The 10,872-nt window shown below is 40.9% G+C and overlaps 1 protein-coding gene and 1 long non-coding RNA gene across 3 annotated transcripts in view; one reads left to right on the plus strand and one right to left on the minus strand.

Moving 5' to 3' along the window:
• ITPKB (inositol-trisphosphate 3-kinase B) overlaps positions 1–781 on the minus strand; it is a 93,967-nt gene extending 93,186 nt beyond the window's left edge. Inside the window, exon 1 of the mRNA XM_044436262.1 lies at positions 461–781. The gene's annotated coding sequence lies outside the window, so the exon portion shown is untranslated. The remainder of the gene's footprint in view (positions 1–460) is intronic.
• LOC123026569 overlaps positions 1–10,872 on the plus strand; it is a 24,099-nt gene continuing 13,227 nt past the window's right edge. The window contains exons 1-2 of one of the 2 annotated variants that reach the window (XR_006415328.1): positions 1–251; positions 878–1,150. This is a non-coding gene — a long non-coding RNA (uncharacterized LOC123026569). The remainder of the gene's footprint in view (positions 252–877; positions 1,151–10,872) is intronic. The other variant, XR_006415336.1, reaches the window with a different exon arrangement.

A 10,872-nucleotide genomic window follows, 5' to 3' on the forward strand; every position in this document is an offset into this window, starting at 1 on the left:
CACGCCCTCTCTTCGCAGGTTTTTCTAACCCCACTAGCTGAGCTGCCTCCCTTCCTACGCTTAATCTCCCTAATGCATTTTGTATCCCTCGAAGTCTCCGCGTGGAGACGGGGGTGGGTGCGTAGGATGCGTGCTCAGCCGCCGGCAGATCTCAACCGAAAAGGGTGGCTTGCTGGAGGCGCCCCCTAAGAAAAGAACCGTGCGCATAAGAGCCTTGGACGAAAAGAGAAACGCCCAAATGCAACAACGAGGTAAAAGCCGTTTAACAACGGCGTGGAGGTCGGCACTATCTTGAGAAATCGCGAGTTGTGAAACTTGCATGCTGCTTCTCTCCCTCCAATAGATGGATCGCCCCAGCCTCAATCTATTCTTCGGCTCCCACAGGAAGGAGCGATGCCCTTGGTGCCGGGGGGGGGGGGGGGGGAAGCCACAGAGCGAAATTACGCAGGTTTGGCCTTACCTGTGCAGCAGAGGTTGGTGCAACTTTAGAGTTTCACATCTCCTCGGAAAAAGCGCCGGGCATCAGGGTGCACAGCCCTCCAAACGTCCAGATCAAGGCTCTGTCAGTTCACCCTCAGCCCCCCCGCTCCCCCTTCGCAGTCTAATGGGTCAAAGAGCGAGGAAAAGAATTGGTTCGGCAGAATCGGTAACTTTATTTTGTTAACTGATCTGCCGCGGTGTTCATTGCTCGTCTTTCCAGCGCCAGCCTTGTGCCATTGGCTGCTTCTTGAATGTTTGTTGAATGTGCAGGAGAAAGAGAGAGGGGAGGGTGTCGGAAAGCAGGAAGGAAGTTGTGAGCCTGTCTGGGGTTGAACTCAGCGGAACAAGTTTTTTCTTCTTTTTTTTTTTTTCTTTCTCTCTCTCTCTTGCTTGGCAGGACTGATGGAGGAAAACACTTAAAAAAAAGTTTCCATTGTTAACCAGCTCAAAACAAAATCCTCTCCGGCTAATGTGGGTTCAAGATACAACATCCATTTTCCATTCGTTCGCTCTATGTATAACTCGCCCGCTGCAGCTATGTAAAAAATACTTTAAACGCTAGTTGCTTTACACAGAACAGCAGGAGCCCAAACTGAAGTTACTGCTTCTTTGCAAGCACCGTCTCCATCCAAAAGCCACTCAAAGAGCGGGCGAAGGAAAGGTGACCCATGTAAGTAGTATACGGTCAGGAATAGCAATTCCATTTTTTGTTTGTTTTTAAGTAGATCGGTTTCCCTTTTCAATCTGATGTTGATTTTGGGGGGGGGGGCGTTACTCACTTGAAAAGAGGAAGCAGTCCTTTAGGAATGTGTCAAGGCTCTTCTGGTAAAACCAGCCAAGCTTTAAGGGTTGAAGCTGATTCTAAATATGTATAATAGAAGGGCATGATTATGTATAGGTAGCATGTGGAAGATGAGGATGCAAGTTCCCCCCTGCGAGAAAGCAGAACCCCTGTGATGACTCGAAGGAAATGCATTTCTCCTTTTAACTGAATTATACACTGGAAATTAAATACAGGCCACAGTTGTGAGCACACTTACTTATATGTTGCTTCCATCAAAATCAACAGGACTCATTTCAAAGAAAATATTCTGTGTAATAGGGCTGAACAATGTGTGGCCCTAAAGATGTTGTTAGACTGACACTCCCTTCAGTTCCAGCCTGCATAGCCAACAGTGAGGCATGATGGAATTCACAGTCTCACTCACATCAAGAGCGCTGATGGAGAAACGCATTTGCACTATGCTGCTCCCAGAAGGTTACCTACCAACAGTGACCAGGAGTGCGTTCTGTTTAACCTGCCAGTTGCATCCTTGGGGAAGGAAGATCAGGGGCACAAGGTTCATGCTTGAATCCCCTAGCATTTCTATTATCATAGCACATGAGACGGCTCTTGAAATTTGTTTGGAAATTGCAGCTGGTGAAAAATGTGGTGGCTAAACTTTTGTCAGGCTTTGTAGCTCAAATGACATGATCTTAGAACAATGTCACTGGCTTCTGATATGATTCTATGCAGAATTCAAAGTGCTGACTGCAACATTAAAATCCCCTGAACTTTTGGGGGCCAGGATATCAGAAGGATTACCTCCCACAATTTACAATCATCAGAAGAAATACTGTTATAAGTTCCCACTACCCAGAGAAGCTAGGTTAGTGGGTATTTAAGATGGGGCCTTTTTGGTAGCAACACCCTGATTATGGAAGTTCCTTTTGAACATTAGGAGTTGGCTCCTTCCTCATTTGCCTTTTAGATGATCAGTGAAGATGGTTCTGTTCTATCATGTTTTTAATGCTGTCTAATGTGTTGCTGTGCTTAAGTTTTAATGCTCCTAATGCTCTTCTGGTTGGGATTTTTCCTTTGTTCCTTCTGTTTATGCTTTTATGATAAGTTTTAATAATATTTTAATTGTACATTGTTCCAGGTAGCTGGTAAGTGGAGGATACAATGTATAAATGCAATAACTAATAAATAAGCTTACTATTAATTCATCATAGACAACTGATCTATGCACACTTACCTGGAAGTAAGCTCAGTGGGAGATGCTTCTGTGCACATCTGTAGGAATGTATTGCTAGCCTTACCCTGGGCTGATCCCAGTGCATGAAAAATTAGAATTCTGAGAAACAACCCCAGGTGATAATGTGCTTGATCAAAATTGTGGGGCAATGGAAGATCAGGTGTCTGATACTTCTGCAAGGTAGGTGTAGGTATTGCATGGTAGATGGAAAGAACAAGGTGGGAGTCTGGATGAAGAGCTGGATAGAGAATAAACACTTTGAGCAAAGAAGTGGCAATGTGAGGATGAGGTTTCTTATCGAGTTTACACCTAAACTGGAAGAACATGGTAGTGCTTAATTCAACTTTCCACAGACTGGTGCCTTCCAGATGTGCCAGACTGCAACCTCCATCATTCTAGAATGATGAGAATTGCAGTCAGACACATGTAGAGGACAACAGTTTGAGGAAGCCTGGGTTAGCTTGCCACTGAGAAAACAAGGTATAAATTGTTCCTAGTCATATAGTTCACTGGATGATCTTTGTGTCAGTGCCTCTCTCTCAGCCTATCCTAACTCACAAGGTAGTTGTGAGGATGAGGGAGAAGAAGCTTGTATACTCAAAAGTGACACATAACTGGATGGGATAGTTAATACCCTGGAAGGCAGAAAGAAGATCCAAGGAGATCTTGATCATTTGGAGCTCTGGGCTGAAAACAACAGAATGAAATTCAGTAGGGATAAATGCAAATTCTACACCTAGGAAAAGAAACCAAATAGGTTGTTACAAGATGAGGAATACTTGGCTTAACAACACTTGGCTTAACAAGTGAGAAGGATCTTGGAATTATTGTAGATCACAAACTGAAGATGAGTCAGTAATGTGGCTGCGAAAGGACAAATGCTATTTTAGGCTGTATTAATAGAAGTATCACTTCCAAATCATGTGAAGTATTAGTTCCCCTGTACTCAACACTGGATAGGCTTCATCTGGAATACTGTGTCCAGTTCTAGGCACCACATTTTAAGAAATATGCAGACAAGTTGGAAAGGGTTCAAAGAAGGACACAGATGATTCAGAGACTGGAGGCAAAGCCCTATGAGGAGAGTTTGAAAGAAGTGGGCATGTTTTGCCTCAAGAAGAGAAGGCTGAGAGGAGATACGATAGCACTCTTCACGTACCTGAAAGGCTGTCACAGAGAGGAAGGACAGGATCTCTTCTTGTTCTTCCCAGAGTGCAGGACATGGGATAACTGGCTCAAGTTACAGGAAGCCAGATTCTGGCTAGATATCAGGAAAAATTTCCTTACTGTTAGAGCAGTACGTCAATGGAACCAATTACCTAGGGAGTTTGTGGGCTCTCCCACACTAGGCGCTTTCAAGATGCAACTGGACACATCTGGGAGGGATGGTTCAACTTGGAATCCTGTGCTGAGCAGGGGGTTCGACCCAACAGCCCTTTGGCCTCTTCCAACTCTACTATTCTATGATTCTACTGTAAGCTCCTTGGAGGAAGGATGTGATTTTTTAAAAGTGTAATAAAAATGGTACATTTCTTAATTATATCCTGTCCCTTTGTTCCCATTTTTGGTTCTGCCTCCTTTTGTGTGAGTGTCCTTTAAAGAGTCCTTAACAGCACAGGACCTTCATAACCCAAAGACAGAGTGTTACACTGGAAATATGAAAACAGGAAGTACAAATCACTCACACTTGCTCTGTCACTGCTTATTTGTAACATTCAGAGCTGCCGGTTCAGCAATTGCCCTAGTCCCATGGAACTTGTTTGCCAAAATCTCTCATGAACATATTGCAGAAGTCCGAAAATTTCTTGTTTTGGCTTGCACTTAACAGCTGGGGTCAAGTATACTATATATAGCATTTTTTATTTCAATTAGTTTTGGTTCTTTGTTTATTTTCATAGTCACTGGACTGCTGTCAAAGCACTTTTTGCATACTCAGAGCAAATGTCATACGTTATATGCTTAAATGTCAGCACTTGTGAAACCTAATACGTTCACGGAGCACATCAAATTGCCAGTGTGCTTTGGGTTCACAACCACGGTCATCTCTTGCACACTGACGTGGTTAAAGAACACAGCTCTGGCACTGCTTGTCCCAAAGGATTTCTCTTGAAAGATTTTGAGGGTTGCTCAGGGCTGTCTCAAAGGATTTTACGTCTAGGCCAGGACCCCAGCATATTACCAAAAAGGAAGATACAGACCAGCCAGAAAAATAGAAGAGCGCACAGAGTGTGCATATTAGATTATTCAAATTACTATAAATAAAAATGCAATCTATATCTCAATAATTGGGGATGTAACTGTGACTGAATGACTTTGTGCCTGCTCAGTCTGCTTGTCCAAGTGCTCAGTGTTGATGGACAATTTCAAAACCCTTTTTGTGATTCTTGATCATTAAACCAAACTTGCGTTGAAACAGAAGGCTCAGTATTAACAGCCCTTCAGCCAGAAGACTGTCTTCTGGCCACCCTAAAACCTGTTCACTGACTGCAGGTAAGTAATAAGAGATAAGGCACTGATAATTGCTTCATTTAGATACAGTTAGTAATTTCATTGAAGGGGCTTTCATTTGGTCAATTTAAATGAAAATTGAAATAATCTTTGGCCATTTCCTCCCTATAGAAAGATGACAATGCTTGTTAATACACCACATAGGTACAAATATTTCCTTTCAAGATAAAAGAATTTTAATTTTTTAATTTAGCCAAGATGTGCCCACATTCAGTTTGTTAGAATTGTAGTATATATCACAGTGCTAAGTACTTAAAGTCCCATTGACTTCAATAAGAATGGTTTGAGTTGAGGCCTTTAACCCTCCCAATGAAGAGCAACACATGTTTACACTTGGCTAGTGTTTAATAGCAGTAAAGCAACAATGTCTTAAATGTGCATGTAGGCTGCAAACTTTAGTGGAACTTCCTTTTGAGTAAACATGCACAGGATTGCACTATTAAAAATGTAGTGCTCAGTCATGCATTTATGAATGTGGGAAGTGCACACCTATGCCATAGCTTACAACTCAGCCATACGGTTTCTTTACCAAGAGCAGAAAGAATGGTGTAACACTCTCAAGAACAGTCACAGAAACTTAGGAAGCTGCCTTCTGTGGCGTCAGACCATTGATCTGTCTGGCCCAGGATTACCTGTAGATTTTCCAACAGGACTCTTTCCTACTTGGAGATGCCAGGGATTAAAACTGGGACCTCCTGTGTGCAAAGCAGATGCTTTGCTGCTGAACTAAGCCCCATCAATCACTCCCCAGAGTTGTAAGTGAAATCAGTGAGACCTTCTTCCAAGTAATGTGGTTAAAATTAGGACATGTTTGAGTAGTCATGATGGCAATCTGTTACTCCCAGTATCAGGGGCAATATATCTCTGAACACCAGATATATACCTGCGAAACAAAAGTGAGGTGGTGCGATTGTGTTGAGGTTGTGTTTGTAGACTTTCCACTGGGGCACCTGGTTGGCCCCTGTGGGAACCAAATGCTGGACTAGATAGACCTTTGATCTGATCCAGCAGGGATCCTTTGTTGTTCTTACCAAAGAGCAGTTAAGGACGCAATCCTAGCGTGTTTGAACAGAGAAAAGTCCTACAAACTCTCAAACTAACCATGCTGCTCAGGGCATGCTGGGAGTTACAGGACATTTCTCTGTCTAAATGTGCTTAGGGTTGTGCCCTCAGTAGAAGGAAAGGCAACAACTGATACAATTCTTAATTAAATGAATAATTCATATTCATTCATAAATACTGAATTTTGAAGTATTTGAAATGTTGAAATTGAAATACTGATTTTCATGAATCATTCATAAAAATTCATAAATAAAGGAAAACTTTATTTTGTTAACCGTGCACACTTATTCCAGTAGATTGTGATTACATAGCCATTAGACAGTTTTGCATTTGCTTATATATTATAAAGATTTCGTAATTCATATAAATAGGAAGAAATCACCCATAGCTCAGGCTTTGAGGTCTGTGAAAGGAAAGCACAGCAGATGTTAATAGATAGGTACATCTGTGTTCTTGAACAGCTGAAGCAATGGAGCAGTGAAAATTTCCTTAAATGCTGTTGTTTGGCCAGGGGTTTCTTTATTAGCTGTATACAGACCTTCATATTGCCATGTAACATATTACAAAAGCCAGTGGGCCAGTGATCAGAAATTACTGCTGTGTGCATTGTGGTTTTGCATAGCAAAGGACCGGCCCTTAAATGTCAAGCAATAATTCTGAGTGATTAAGTCTTTGGAGAAAGTTCCTCTTTATGAAACGCAGGAGGAAAGGGAAACTGTTTGGAAGTTAAACTCCTGAATGCAAGCACAGCCATATATCTCTATATATGCAAAACACATAGATGCTAAAAAACAGAGACATAGAGATTTTTTGTTAGTTCACAGCTGAAAAAGTACATGTTCCCTCTGATTCCTTACAAGAGACACCCATGAAGGGGATTGCTATGGGGACGAAGGTTCTCTTTCTTGGTTCAGCACATGGGACCATGGTGGGAGGGAGGTTTTTTCCTGCTGTTCAAGCAGGGGCTGCTTAAAGTGCCTTCTGGAGTCTGTCTTTCTACCCCCCCCCTTTTTTTTTTTTTGCTATGAGCTTACGGTGGATGAAGTATGATCGTTAGTCTCTTGACACGAACCATTTGGTGAATTGTTTAATATGAATATAATGTTGGCATTATTGGTACTGTATTAACCAAATACATTTTTGGAGATTAATACATGTTATTTATTGATTTGATTACAGTATTTCTATACTGCTCCATGTCCAAATGGATTACAAGGTGGTGAAAAGGGTTAAAAATAAACAAACTTCTGCCTGCTTAGTACTAAGATTAGACTGTCATGCTGTGTCTCAACAACAGAGTTGGGTAGAGAAAGAGATTGAACTACAGCTGACAATAGATCTGGTCTTTTTTGTGTAACAGCTTGACATCCTGGTGTAGGCACCATGTCAATTGCCCACAGAAATTATCTTAATGAGTCATTCAGAAAGGACGCAGAGCTGAGGGCTGTAGGAAAGAAAGGCTTGCCACCCAACTCGTGTGTGTGGCAGGGCAACCACCAAAGGTGATACAGGGTTGAGTTCAAGAACTCCCGTGATCATATGCTTCAGTTTTAAGAACATCTGAATAAGATGGTACAATTTAACAAAAGTCATCCCCCAGTTGCAGACAGTTGAACAGAAAAAGGTGTGACCAGACTCTGTGTATGTTTACTTCTAGTGTATTAATCAAGCTGCAACAGACAGCAGAATTTGAAATCTAAGATATAGCATAAGACTATGATATATATTAGGCCATCCAGAAACAGACAGTGCATGGTCAAAACTAGTGTAGCTAATAACTAGTTTTTAAAAAAATTGCAAGAAATTTTGAAAATGAAACAAATTCATCACACTTAATGAACATGTAGTCCTAGCCTGGAGAATTAATTCAGACATAATGTAATGCAATTTTCAGTATCTTCCCTAATGTTGGACAGCCTAGACTTGAATTAAAGTTACTTGAACAAAGAGTTGTCAGTTACAGAGATGTAACCATCACTCTGGTCAGGTACTGATGGGGCAGATCCTGGCAAGTTTTTAGAATGGTGCTGGCATTTTTCAAGAGGGTCTTGATTGGAGAAGGAGTTGTTAGGTCAAGGTAGGTAATGTGGTGTCCATGAGCACCAGTGTGCCCACAAAGACCTTTGCTGGAGTCAACCTACTTCTCCCAATTTTTATTTTAAAAGTATTATATTTTCTTACTGGCTGATGACATTGCTTTAAAGCAAATTGGGAGCCTCTAGTACTTGTCCTTGTTACTAGCTATGCCCCACCCAATTTTATGCTTGACAGTTGCTCAAATGTCCAAATGTTGGTTTTTATTATTTTTATTGTTCTATTTTATGTATTATGTATTGTTTATTGATTTGTTTCAATTGTTGCTGTCCAATGTAATGTAAGCCACCCAGGCAGCCTCATGGCTTTGGGGTGCAGCACACAAGTGAAAAAAAGAAAGAAAAAAACATGCCAACATGCCCCAAAATTGGTCAATTCCTGAGCTAGGATAATGAGCATAGAATAGGAAAGTAGAAGGGACCCAAGTTTATTTTTCCATCTGAAAAACAGTAAAATATCAGTTGATGATACTGTAGATTCTGTAGCAACTTTGGATCTGGACAAGTGGCAGTGGGAAATTAGAGTTCATGGAAGCATGCATTTAAAATTAGAGGAGGAAAGAAATGTATATAATTAACTTCCAGAGGGATAGCTATGTCCGTTTATTGCAGGGGGAAAAATTGTGGGCTTTGCATACAATTAGGGTTCCATAATACGTTTACGTATTGTAGAACTTCCTGTTTGCTTTTGGGAATGTTATTGCTTATGTTATATCTGCTTATTTCCTAGACATAACAGCTCAGGAAGTTCTTGTATAGCAGATCAAATTATTTGTCTAGCTAGTTCAGTTTGATCTGCTCTACTTTTATCTCCTGGGTTGCACGTGGATTTCTTTATTACTACATTTCTGTTCCATGTTTTGTTCCTCTTGCAAGGAATCCAAGGCAGCTTTCACAGTTTTATCCTCACAACAGCAATCCTGTGAGGTAGGTTAGGCTGAGAGTTCAGGACTTGTCCAAGGTCATCCAGACATAATGGAGACCAAACCTGGACTTCCTAAGCTCCAGTCCGATGCTCTGGCCATTATATCTTGCTGGCTCTATGGTGGTTGGTTTTTCCCATCTCCTGCTACCTTATCCTTTTAACTAGAAATGTCAGGGGTTGTGCCAGAGACTTGCTGCATTCAAAGCATATCAGAACTTCAGCTCTTTTCTTGAATCCGTGATCCTGTTTCAGAACTCAAAAAATGCTGTAAAGGCCAAGTGGGGTCTTGTGCAGAGAAGTCATACAGAAAATTGAGAAATATTCTTAGAAGGAATTCAGAATTATTCTCTAAGTGCTTATATATGGGAAACCAACAGCACAATCCTTTGTGAAACTCATGCTGTGAAAGAAAGATAGAGGCTTAGAGATGTCACAATGCTATATACAGTACATAGAATGAAGCAGAACTTAGAAACTTACATTTATGAAAGGGAATATTTGGAGATATTTTATATGTATAGGCTTTGGGACGATTGAGCAGCAAGGAAGGGCAAGCATAAATAGATAAGAGGCAAGAAAATTCCTTTATGGTTCAATCCAATGCATGCCTACCCAGAATTTAGTATATATACAGGATTGCAGCCTAAATGTCATTTAAAGGTCATGATAACTAAACATATTCTCTAAAATGGAAAGAACTTACATGATCTCTCTCCCCAGTTCTCCATCCACACTAAGAGGAGTATTGTACCCAGTACACTTTGAGAGAGAATGAAACATTCAGCAATTATGACTTTTAATTCACTTTGGGGTTAGGGTAAAAATAAGGAAGTACATCAAGCAAAATGTGAAATTTTGGTGCAATTCAAAGAAAAGGCAGACAGACTTTTAAGAAGTTTTACAGAAGCGAAGCTACTAGGGTGCAGGCTTAAACTTACTAGGCAGACAGCCTCATTGAACAAAGTGTGAATTACTTCCATGTGAGGCTGCATTGTAAAAGTCTCACATGGAATTTCTCAGAAGTGAGAAGCAAAGTATGCAGGAGAACAGAAAGCTAGTGTAGCACTGCAAGAAAAAAAGAAAGTTCACCCACAGCCCGTATTTTCATAGGGTACAACTTTTCTTGTCTAAAGCTGACTCTCAAAATTCTTTGTAAACTAAATTCAGTCTCCATCTCTTGAATCACACATGTATTTCAATATATTTTAGTGAAGCATCACCTATGCAGCTTTCCTATTATCTGGATTCCTGATTTTCCACATATGTGTAGATGTTCTCGAAAGCAGTTATCCACAAAATATTTTAAATCCACATGCACAAAACATTTGTCTTCATGTGCCCTGGAATGAATTGCCAACTGAGAAATAGACTTTTATCTGAAAGGGTCCATTGCCCCAGGGCTTTCCATTCCTACAGTCCTCTCTTATTTTGTTTTGCAAGATTACAATGCCTTCAAAAGCCCATAGGATTCTGTGCAATTAGGCTCAAGTAAAACGTTACCTTTCTCTATACCTGTCCAATACAGCAACATGCTTTTTGAGGGGCAACGTTGTGCTTCAGAGAGGCACAGGGGGAATGCACTACTGAAACATCAGTCACTAGCAAGGCAAAATCATTTCAAGGGCTTCCCATAGCCTCCCTGTGTTTTCCCACTGCTGCTTCTGCCTTTCTTATTCCCATGGGAAATTCATTAAATTCAGTCCAGTGTTTTCCATCTGTTGGCAATAGAACTCCCCTCTCTAGAAGCACTTTTGCTATTACTAGCATGGAAACATGAACCAGATGT

Source organism: Varanus komodoensis, unplaced genomic scaffold, assembly GCF_004798865.1.
Source record: "Varanus komodoensis strain SLA01 unplaced genomic scaffold, ASM479886v1 scaffold1, whole genome shotgun sequence".
Lineage (NCBI taxonomy): Eukaryota > Metazoa > Chordata > Lepidosauria > Squamata > Varanidae > Varanus > Varanus komodoensis.